The 12,600-nt window shown below is 35.1% G+C and overlaps 1 protein-coding gene across 1 annotated transcript in view; it reads right to left on the bottom strand.

Annotated features, from left to right (window-relative positions):
• Positions 1–11,210, bottom strand: part of SLC38A4 (solute carrier family 38 member 4) — a 123,008-nt gene extending 111,798 nt beyond the window's left edge. The window contains exon 1 of the mRNA XM_074269447.1: positions 11,130–11,210. The gene's annotated coding sequence lies outside the window, so the exon portion shown is untranslated. The remainder of the gene's footprint in view (positions 1–11,129) is intronic.
• Positions 11,211–12,600: the final 1,390 nt, after the last annotated feature.

Raw genomic sequence — 12,600 nt, 5'->3', positions numbered from 1 at the left:
GTTGCGTGACTTTCTCCATCTTTGTTCAGCTAAAGAAGCAAATTCAGTAGACGGTGTGAGTGATCCCAGGCTGAGACTTGGCAGAGTAAAATTGGAAATAAAAGGTGATTGGGTACTCAAAAGGAGAGGACAGGTTGAAGTGAATTGGTTCAATAAGAGTCTAGGCTAAGGCAGAATGATAGTTTGGGAGAAAACTAAAGGGCTGAGGAATGGGAAATCATGTGTAGATGAAAAGCAGGATTTGGTAAGAGAAGGCAGAGAGCAATGGAAAGCCTCTGTTAGTGATCAGAAAAGTGAATTTCAAAGTATTTAAACATGAAGGTGGTTCGATTGTGAGTGATGGCAAGATCAAGACAATGACCAGGAATTCCAATATATTTAGGATGGAAAGCATATCCAGAGAGAAAACTATGAATACTGAATGTGGATCAAAGAATAGTAATTTCACTTCTGTTGTTGTTAATTGCTTGATTTTTTCTTTCTTGTGTTTTTTTCCTTTTTGATCTGATTTTTGTTGTGCGGCATAACAAATATGGAAATGTTTCTAGGAATTACGTATGTTTAACTTAGATTGCTTGTTGTCTAGGGGAGGGGGAAGAAGGAAAAGATGGAAAAAATTTCAAACACAAGGTTTTGCAAAGGTAAATGTCAAAAACTTTCATTGCATGTATTTAAAAAAATAAAATACTACTAAAAATATAATCATCATCTTTGTATAAGTATAGATATACTAAATATAAAATAAATATTTAAAAGTGCAAATAAATAGAAATTTGATAAAGAATACCTAATAATTAGGGGATTCTAGAAAAGCTTAAGATAAAAAGTGGGGCTTGAGCTAGATCTTGTAAAAGGTAAAAATGAGGAGTGAGTGCATTCCAAGCATGAGAGATAGAGACAATATAAAGGTCCAAATATGAGAGGCTGAATGTTATGTAAAAGCAACAGAAAGGTCAGAGTAATTGGTCTGAAGATTCTGTAAAAGAATAATATATAATAAGGCTGGGAAAACAAATTAGGACAAGCTTTTGCAGGATTTTAAAAGCTAACCACAGAAGTTTATATTTGATTCTGGAGATAATATGAAATCATTAGAATTGATTAAGGAGGACAGGAGTTGGCAAATGACAGCCCACGAGAAAAAGTTATCCTGAGACCCATTTTTATATGGCTCAGTGAATAATAATAATTTTCAGATTTTTAAATCCAAAAAAAAAAAATAAAACAAAAATGTAAAATGTAAAAAATGTTTTTTAAAAAAGACTATATGATAGGCTACCACACAGCCATGGTCTGCTGGCCACTAGAATAAAAGGTTTATATAGAGCAGTTGTCCTCAAACTTTTTAAATTGGGGGCCAGTTCACTGTCCCTCAGACTGTTGGAGGGCCGGACTATAGTAAAAACAAAAACTATGAACCTCAGCCCAATGCCGGAAGTGTGCATTGCTAACGCAAGTCACTTCCAGTCTGATTTTGCCATAACCCAGTGGGCTGCATAAACATCCTCAGTGGGCCACATCTGACCCTCGGGAGGTAGTTTGAGGACCCCTGATAGAGGTTCAACTCTAGATTCAAAATGTCAAGATATTATGAGACACCCTCTTTTCCAGAGCTAAGATCCACAACAAAGCTGTTTACTTACAATAATCCTTTGCAGTTACCCTCTGGATGATCTCACCCTTTGGCAAAATTATATAATTGTTGTATTGCTTTGACCAGTACCAGATGTTCTCTGAGCTTAGGAAAATTCTGATCATGAAACTCTGCTATGAATCAAACTTCTCGCATTTTCTCCTCATTGTCAGGGCTACAATTCACTGAGCCACTACTGGGATAAATATTGAGATCTCCCCACACTGCCTTGGGTCCCCCCACTAAGAGCAGAACCCTGGCACAGATGTGCTTGCTGGAAAGCTGTTTCCCTCACTTTAAAATTAAATTTCTGTTTGATTCCTGACTCTCCTGTCTTAAGCTTGCTCTGTTTAGCTCTGGCTTCTTACAAATGTTAGAGGCTAATTCAAACTGGTTGACAAAAGAAAATATCCAGCAATATTGTGTAGAATGAACTGAGGTGGTAAGAGACTTGAGAGTCAAAGAAACCAATTAGAAATCTTGCAATTCTATGTAAACAGTAATGAGAATCTGAAACAAGATGATTACTGAGAAGGGATAAAATGTCAGAGACATCCTGGAGGCAGAAAATGTAAGATTTTTATGGCTATTAGCCATGTAGGGTAAGTGTGAATAAAGACTTAAAAATAACTAATTATAGAATTATGAATCTAGGAAATTGGAAGAATGATGGTATACTTTAGGTTTGGAAGAGGAGTGGATTTTAGGGAAAAGATAATAAGTTCATTTCGTACATGTTGAGTTTGAGTAATCCAGTTTAATATGTCCATTAGAAAATAGGTAATAAGAGAATGAAGCTCAAGTAAAAGACTGAGACTGATAACCTAGATCTGGGTGTTATCTGCACAGAAGGGTTAATTAAATCTGTGAGGTTACCAAAAGAGAGAGTGTAGAGAGAAAAGAGAAGTCCTACAACAATCTTGGGAAACACTAACAATTAATGAATGGGAGTTGGATAATGAACTTGCTGAGAAGGGACCAAGTAGGAAAACTAAGAAAGTACCATCACATAAGCACAAAGAGGAGAGAGTATCCATGAGCAAAGTATGGTCAACATTGTCAAATGCAGCACATGAAGAAAGATGACAAATTTTAAAAGATATCTATATTTGAAATTAAAAGAACACTGACCAAAACTTGATAAGAAACATAATTCATTGGAAAATAAAACATTTAGAATACCAAGGGAAAATATAAAAATAAATAGGAAGAAAGAAGGAGAAATAACAGTTCCACACATCAAACTATATTAGTGAGCATTAAAGCCAATAAGTATTGCTTTAAAAGTATGAAGATAATCAATAGAACACTCTAGACAAAGAAGAATCACAATGGAACTGCATAAACCTGGTAACAAAAATTATTTAGGAAAGAATTCCCTATATACTAATAAATAAATAAAATAAAATAAACTGCTAGGAAATCTGGAATGAGGTTTGCACTTTGTACTATATTATACAGTTTGGATGGAAAAATTAGATGATACCCAAGGGTCAAACCGAGGTCTAAAAATGAGGAGAAGGCATTTGTGATCTCGGAAAGAGGAGAGGCTATAGAGACTGAGGAAGATGAGAGAAAAATTTTAAATAGTGAAAGGAAGGAGTCCTTACTTTGGAAATGGGAAGAATTTCTACTGATGAATGCTTCATTGGGTAAAGTAGGGGAGATCCCTACCATAAGGCAACATCCTCTCTGACATCTGTCATAATTGGGATCATAATTGTTCCAGTAATTAATATCCCACTTCTCAAGTGACCTCAAAAAGTAGAAGGTGCTAGCTGCCTTTTGAGATCCTTCAAGGTTCTTCACCAAAGGAAAAAGAATGCAAATAAGAGGAAGTCCTATTTTAGAGATGGTATTGGCTAGAACTCCCAAGTTCATGGCTTGATGCCTGGTGAAGGAAAGGGTATCATCCCTTACCCCACACCCCTCTAAACCAGAACTTGAGTACCATTCTTTTATTTTAAGACAGAGAGGGGAAAAAACAGGCTTAATCAGTTAAGATTGACTTTTAATATACACACCAAGTGTGTCAGAGGATATTTGTACCAATTCCGAAAGGGGATAAAGAGTAGGTTGTAAAGGAAGGTCAATACCTGAGAGTTTATGAGATGAAGAAATCAGATGTCTGCAATTTATAATTTTAAAGAACTAGTGGAGGACACACAGAATATGGGCTAGAAGAAGAACTTAAACCATACCTTTTTACTCCAAGATTCGGCTCTAGTCCAATAGTTTGAGTCATGTCCTTTGTAGCACATTCAAATAAACAAACTAATAAACGTCTCCATTTAATTCAACTAAAAATGGCAAAAAAAAAAAAAATATATATATATACATATATATATATATATTCTAAAAATTATTTATATAATATATATATATATGTATATGTATGTATGTATTCTAAAGTCCTTTCCAAACTTTTCCTGAAAAGGCAAAGGTTAAAAAAAAAGGCTCTTATTTTAGTTAAAAACCTTACCTTCCTTTTCCCCTGGAGGTATGAAAGTTGTGGCACTTTCTCTGGCCAGCACCCTCTTTCCCCATTCCAAAGAGATCAGAGTATCCACAAGGAGAAGATTTTTTTTATTTAAAATTTAAAATTTATTTAATTTTTTTTTATTAGAGTGGAGTGATCAAGAAAGGAAGTTTAATTCTTAAAATGGCTAAATTTTGGCATGCAACACAATGCCCAATAACATTTAGTTTAAATACCTACTGTTCTTTCTACTTCTCTAATTCGTAAAGTTATTCTGTTCTGCTTCTCCAAATTACAAAGGACTTTTTTTCCAATAAAAAGAACCTCTCAAGTCTTCTCTTTAGCATTGAGATTGCTGTTCATGCTTCTCCAACAGTCCCACATCAACAGCTGGTAATAATAGTTTTCCTTTTTATTTGTGTAAAGCTTCCTTGTAAGAAGATAACATATTTGGGAGATTCAGACCTACAGCTGCTTTAAAAAATGAGCTTGAATTTTCAACACTGGAGAGTCAAAATCTACATAAAACTTGCCTTCTGGTAAAGTAGTTTTCTTTTTTTTTTCTTTCTCATTTTGGTGGTATAATAAATGTACTAGTGATTTTAAATTGTGCCAAATCAAACAACAAAGTCCCTGACCTGAGCAATATATTGTGTAAAGAGCATGAATGTTGCAAGACAAATGTCAGGATAAACACAAGGTAAGCAGGAAAAAGTGCAAGTGAAATTATGGAGGACTAAGGAAGATTTTTTTAAATTGTTTTTAAAGGACAAGTTCACATAAGCAAAACAGAGTTCCCTATTTCAAAAGCATAACAAAAATATATCAATGGAAGAATGATTGTAATTAGGAGAAAGATCAATCAATAAACATTTATTAAGCACTATGCTAAGTTCTAGAGATACAAAAAGAGGTAAAAGATAGTCAAGGGCTATCTTCTTTTCCCTCAGTTTAATGAGGGAGAAAATATGACAACAAATATAGACCTAGTAAATTAATGATAAATGATAAACATGATAAATGTGGGGGGGGAGAATTAAAAGAAGGAAGTCTCTAGAATTAATAAGAATTAAGGGATGCTTCCTGTAGAAGACAAAATTTTAGTTGAATTTATAGGAAGTCAAGGAAGGTAGCTGAGGAGAAAGAACATTTAAGGAACAAGAAATAGCCATTGAAAATATCCAGAGTTTGAGGGATGGAATGTCTTGTTGGTGGAAAAGCCAGAAGCCTAGTGTCTCCAAATTAAAGTGTACATGTAAGAAGAAGAAAGACATGGAATATGGAAAGGGGCTGGTTAGGAAGGATTTTAGATGCCAAACTGAGAATTTTATAATTAATCTTGGAGGTGATTGGGAATCATTAGCATTTATTGACTAGGAAAGTGACAAGTCCAGACCTACACATTAGTAATTTTATTCTTTACAAACAGACCTCTATTTTAGTAGCTGAATGGAAGATAGATTAGAGTAGAAAGAGACTTCTGGTAAAAAAAAAAAAAAAAAAAAAAAAAAAAAAGACTCACCAACAGGCTGTTGCAATAGACTAGAGATGAAGTGATAAGATCCTGAAAAAGGATGGTTCCATTATAAGAGAAAAGAAAGAAAAGTATTTGAGACATATTGCATCAAAAGACTGTGGTGAAATCAAAACAACTTGGATATGGAAAAGGCAAGACATAATGAGGAGGCAAGGATAATTCCTAGGTTGCAACTCTGAGGAACTGGAAGAGTGATGTTGCTCTGTATAATAACAGGAAAGGTAGAAGGAAGTAGAGGTTAGGGGGAAAGATGAGTTGCTGTTTTGAAAGTATCTTCTTTAGGATGTCTCCTGATCATCCAATTCAAAGTATCTGAAAAGCAGTTGGAGATGTGAAACTGAAGATATTGGAATAAAATAGGTCTATCTGAGAATCATCAGGTAGTAGATTAGTAATTATTATAAATAGTATTTATGCCCATGAGAACGGATGAAGTAAAGTAATATAGAGGGAAAAAAAATAAGACTTTTAGTGTTGAGTTACTTAGATTACATTTCTCTGCATTCAGTTCAGTGAGGTGGTTATCACAGGAGGTGATTAATAGATATTTATCAGAACTGAAATTTGTATTGTTATAGAACTGATCTTATTCTGCCTTCCTATTTTCAAAAGGAAAAGTTGAGATAAAGGAAAGTTAGAAAATATCATGCTATCCAGACTAAAAATAAGTAAAAAATGGGCAGGTATTTTAGTTAAAAAAAAAAAGGCAAAGGACAGAGATGAAAACAGAACAATATAATTTTTTTTAAAGATCTTGGAAGGAATTTAAAAGATGGAAGCAAAAAACTAAAATCTTTGATAATAATTGGAGGACTGTGCCTCTGACAATGCTATTGTCAATTGTCTCTTTCCTGACAAGTGAAAGATTTAAACTAAAATAATAATTTCAGTTTTAGATATGCTGAGTTTTTTAGTGTTTTGGCTAATATTTAACAATCAGCTCTCCCCAATAAAATGTGTTCATGAGAGACTTATAAATTTAATCTGTGTTATTAGCATTTTCTTCATCTTAACTTTAGATAACCAACAAAAACAATATATCAAGCCCTGATTTGTAGCATTTGATGATTTTTAAGATATAAATTTTCACATCGCACAATTAAACCCAATCTATAAGAATTAACTACAGTACTTTCCTATTCCTCTGGTAATACTTCTGGTATATTCATTTTGCAATGTGTTTTTTTCAAAAGCACAATCATTTTATAAGAAAATTAGGAGATCAAGGAATAGTTCAGCTGTCAGGCTTATGGAGGAGGGAAGAATTTATGACCAAACAAGAGATAAAGAACAAGATGAAAAATATATAACTTTGATTACATTAAATTAAAAGGGGTTTGCACAATGCAACCAAAATTAGAAAAAAAGCAAAAAGCTTTTGAAATAATTTCACAGCAAGTGTCTCTGATAAAGGTCTTATTTCTCAAACATATAGAGAACTGAGTCAAATTTATAAAAATAAAAGTTATTTCCTAGTTGATAAATTATCAAAGGAGTCAACAGAAAGTTTTCAGATGAAGGCATCAAAAATTATCTGTAGTCATGAAGAAATGCTCTAAATCACAGGGTTTTTTTCAGAAATTCAAATTAAAAGAACCTTACACCTGAGCAACCACCTTATACCTATCATATATGCTAATATGACAGAAAAAGAAAATGATAAATGTTAGAAATGTGAGAAAATTGTTGATGGAGTTGTGAACTGACCCAATCATTCTGAAGGAATTTGGCACCATGCCCAAAAGGCAATCAAACTGTGGGTACCCTTTGATCCAGTAATACCACAATTATATCTGTATCCCAAAGAGATGATTAAAAAGGGGAATCTACATGTACAAAAATATTTATAGCACCTCTTTTAGTGGTGGCAAAAAAAAATTGGAAATCTTGACAATGGCTGAAAAAGTTGTGCTATATGAATGTAATGGAATATTGTTGTATTATAAGAAATAATAAGCAGGTGGGTTTCAGAAATACTTAACATGAACTGATGCAAAGTAAACAGAATATGAGAACACTGTACACAGTAACAACAATATTGTGCAATGATCAACTATGACTAATGATCCAAAACAATTCCAAAAGACTCATGATGGAAAATGCTATTCACATCCAGAGAAAGAACTGATGAAATCTGAATGCAGATCAAAGCATGCTGTTTTCATTTTCTTTATTTTTTCATAGTTTTTCTCCTTTTGTTTTGTTCATTTTTTCATAATATGATTAATATGAAGATATGCTTTACATGATTGTACATATATAATTATATGCAATTGTTTACCATCCTAGGGAGGAAGATAGAAAGGGAAGGAAAAATTTGAAATTGAAAATTTTATTTAAAAATAAAGGCCAGTCATTATTTTTACATGTAATTGAAAAAATGAAATATTATTCAAAAGGGGGAAAGCATAACAATCTTTCTGGTCATCCAGATTTTCAAACTAAGTCACCTCTGACCCTTCTTTCTCCCTCATCCCACATATCCAAACATCTCAAGTCTTGTCAATTCTATATCTGTAGTGTCCTTCTTTTCTGCCCCCATCACTCACAAAGAGTAGGAGGGTAGGAGTACCAGTATTTTACTATCTTATCCTCAAGTTATTCAGTCGACTGGTAAACATTTATTAAATGTCTTCTGTGTGCTAGGCTCTAGAGATATTAAAAAAAAAAAAAAGTAAAAGACAATTACTTCCCCCCAGAACTCACTGACTAATGAAGGAGACAACATGCAAACAATTATATACAAATGAACTGTATAAATCAATACATCAAGTTCACTGGAATTAAGAGAGATTGGGAAAAATTTGGTAAAAGGTTTAATTTTTAACTGAGATTTGAAGAGGACCACTGAAAACAAGAAATGAAGATGAAGAAGGAGAGGATTACAGGTATGGAGGTATGGGGAACAATTTGAAATAGACAGATGGAGTGTCTTGTTGAAGGAAAAGTAAGGCAGCCAGTGTCATTGGACCACACTATTCAAAGAGTTTTCATTGTAAGAAAACTGGAAAGTTATAGCGATTGTGGATAGAGAGGAAGGCAAGGAAGGGCTTTGAAACTTAAACAAGGTTTAATATTTTATCCTAGAGTTAACAGGGAATCGATATTGGGTTACTGGAGTGGGGGATATTGGAGAATTAACTGAAGTCAGGATAGATTTTAAGCAGGCAAATTAATCCACAGGCCAATGCAATAGTCCTGGCATGAAATGATGAGAGTTTACACCAAGATGATAGTAGTCAGAGGAGAGAAGTGGGTATATAGGAGAGATTTTACAAAGGTAAAATTGGCCAAAATTAAAAAAAAAAAAAATTGGATATACTCAAGAAGTTTGAGAGTGAAGAGTCAAAGTTAACATATGAATTAAGAGCCTGAGGGGGGGAGGGAGAGAAGAATGGTGCTATTCTTGACAGTAATAGTTTGGTAGTTTGGAAGGGGAGAAGGTTTGGGGGAGAAGAGAATATGTTCATTCATGTCCAACTATTGGACATGTTGATATTAAGATGTCTACAGGACATCCAGTTCGAAATGTACCATAAATAGAGATATGAGATTGAAGATCAGCAGAAAGGTCAGGATTAGCTAAGTAGATAAATCAGCATAGATGATCTGTGGTATTTTTCTACTGCATATACTTTTAAGTAAATGTTGTCTCTACCAGTAGAATATAACTTCCTTGAGAGCAGTGCCCAGCATATCGAAATTAGTGTTTATTGATTGGTTGACTGATCATTTATTACATCTCCATGGCCTCAGGATGGCAGTCCTCCATGCCAAACTGGGTGTACTTGCTGTATCGTCATAAAGCAGAACAGTGGGCTTGGCTATTTTCAACCAAAGTTTGAAACTTTTAAGTATGCAAGAGCTCACACCGACAAAAACAATTTCAGGTATTTATAGCCTTCTCGAGGTTCTGTCTTTCCTACCTTCACACTTTCTCCCCACCCCCTTCCCAGACCACCCTTTCCCCACACACTCTTTTCTACTTTTTCCTCCCGAACACTGCATTCTTTCCCTCCCTTCCCCTTTCCCCCCACGCTAGTTTGCCTTGCTTTGCCGAACAATTTTCCCTCCCTCTCCACAAATCACTATTCCGAAGCTCAGTGCTATTCTTTGGAGAAAACACTGGATTCAGATTTTCTTGTTCTAGAATCTGATTGAGTCATTTTCTGTGTAACTTCGGACAATGCCTCAATTTTCTCCTCTGTAAAAATACGAGCTGGACCAAATGACCTCTGAAATTCCTTCCATCTCTACGAGGCTCGAATGAATTCTTCGGAGTCTTGAGGTACACCCTATGTTCTAGATTTTAGCAATCCCCAAGTAAAGGTTACATTTGATTCAGATTTTCTTCATCTAGCTGAAGAGCGGAACATCCTGAATGGCCAGATGAGGCAGATTCTGCCATCCTTCCTCCACGAATGACTGTTATCTCCCTTTTCATTACCTTCATGTCTCTGGAGTGTCCCTCCTTTCCCTGTTTCCCGACTTTCGTCTTCGCTACCTCATTTTTCTGCAGCTACTTCTTTTGTGCCCCGGTGGCCTGAATCTCTGGACAAAGACAGCCGTACACAAAACAATCGATCCCAAACCCCAGCCGCGATTGTTCCCAGCCCTGGAGTTTCCTTGGACTTTCACATTTTCAGTTAGATCTTCTCGATCCCAATCCTCGCCTACCTACAACTTCTCTGAAACCAGAATTACCCCCTCGGTTAAAGGCTGGAGTGTCTATTAACTGTGTGCTGTGGACAGGGATGGTCTTGTTTATATCTCCGCGGTTTAGCCACGCAGTCTGTTTAAAAGACTTAAGGGAGGCTCTGTAGAGTGGGGAGTGGGCCTGCACTCTAGGTTAACACCTCACTAAGCCAGAGCCACAGGAGTGGTTAGATTCCCAAAGGGGATCAGCCTTCGCCCCGCCCCTTCAGCTCCTTTCCCCTCCCCCTCTTCTGCTTTTCTTCCACGGATAGTAGCGGCAATAGCAACAGGCGGAGCTAGAATTTTAACAGATGGGAGCCGGATAGGGCTTCGCCACAAATTCTAAAACTAAGAATGTTACAGGATAAGGGCTGGGAAAGAAGGAATATAGGGGTGAGATGGAAAAGCGAGGAGGGAGAGTCGACTTAAGTTTCGTTTACTATTAACTGGCTTAGCTCTCGGTGACAGCACAAAAGTAGCCCAGATCAATCAATCCCTTCTCCCAGAAGAGTTGCCAGTGTAACACACTTCGAGCGAATAAGATTTAAAATAAAAAAAAAAAAAAAAGCCTGCTATAATCCACTTAAAGAATAGACACTACAACAGTTTAAAATCAGCAGTACCAACCCTGAACTTGAACTGACAACCATACAGTGTCACGCACGTGTGTTTTCTCTATATAAGAACATCTCCGTTGGGATTAATATAAGTTTGCATACTGACAACCATTTCGTTCTAAAAGAAAAAATAAACATATATATTTTTTAAATTTCAGAATCACTCACCTTTTTCTTTCTTCCCTTCCAAAAAAAAAAAAAATGTATGTAGAGAAGTATGGATTCAGAGCCTGCTTTCTGTTCTTTTAGCCGTTTCTGGAGTGGAAATTTCTATCAACTGATTGGGGGCCACATCCTTCGGTGTCACATTTCCTGAGGACCCTCCCTTCCAGAAAAGTCACCAATCATCAACTAGCAACCTGAGATGTGGACAGAAAGCATCCTCCCAGGTGCAATTGAAGCGTCTAGTTGGCCTGGAAGTGTGGGAGCCATAGGAACCACAATTTAAAGTTCCATTTTGATTGCTAAATTAAATAAATAAAAATCAAATAAATAATGATTTCATTAATTTGGTCTGTCTGCTTCATACAAAATCGCATTTCATTCTTTACTTTGGATTATAGATTTAAACTTTCCCAGAGAATTAAAAAGCAATGTATAACATTAGAAGAATATTTTATTAGTCTAAAAGAAAAAAAAAAAAACACCTTATAATTACCCTAGATATAGTTATGAAAAGACACTATTATCTTTTCTGTATTTATTTTCCAATTAACAAGGCAGGAGGAGATGGTGGGTTGTCTTTCTGAAATTGTTTTGGAGTTTGAGAATTTAAAATCTGACAGAGTAAAAATGTAAGCAAAATCTTGTTTTACAAATGCCACTATAATATCTGATATGGAATAAATTTATTATTTCAATGACCTAGATGACAACCAATATTGACACTGTTCTCTAGTAGATATAAATTTTTTTCAAAGAAAATTCATAATTAGTATCAGCTTCCTTCTAAAAGACAACTTGTAAAGTCTAGTTCACATTATTTTTTCAACTTAAACAAATTTATTCTAATTTTTAGAACTTCTTATGGACCCAAGAGGTTAGCATTTTCTCTTCTCCCTTCTTAACTCAGGATCAGGCTAAAGTCAATCCTGGAAAAGTTTGTCTTCTAATGAGAGATGTGGTTCCTTTTTTTCCCCCTCCCTTCTTCATATTCTTAAGGCTAAACTCCATGCTCTCAGAATGAGTTCCTTAAGGCTTACCTTTGGGTCCATAAGTAGGATTTTCCCAAAGAAAGAAGTAATATGCATAGTAGAGACTGCTACACAGTCTACACAGAAAAGAAATGCTAAATGCCACATGCTCATGAGCATTCAAGCGAAAGCAACTTATCTCATTCTCATCTTCTTGCTAAAGTTGATTTTAAAAATGAAAATGTTAGAACTATGAGAAGAGCTATGAGAAAATACACACAGTTATGCACCATTGGAACTGTACATTAGTCTGGTTATTCTCCAAAATAATTTGGAACTATTCCCAATGTGCCAGCTTTGAGCCAGTGAGAGAAATTCTAGACCAACTGAAAAATGTACAAAAATATTTTAGCAGGTTTTTTGTAGTGGCAAAGAACTATGCACTAAGAAGGTGCCTATCAGTTAGGGAATGTCTAAATAAATTATGATTTATGAATATAATTGAA

This window comes from Sminthopsis crassicaudata, chromosome 5 (genome assembly GCF_048593235.1).
Source record: "Sminthopsis crassicaudata isolate SCR6 chromosome 5, ASM4859323v1, whole genome shotgun sequence".
Taxonomy (NCBI): Eukaryota; Metazoa; Chordata; class Mammalia; order Dasyuromorphia; family Dasyuridae; genus Sminthopsis; species Sminthopsis crassicaudata.
The sequence above is the reverse complement of the archived record's forward strand: the minus strand, read 5'-3'. Positions and strand labels throughout refer to the sequence as shown.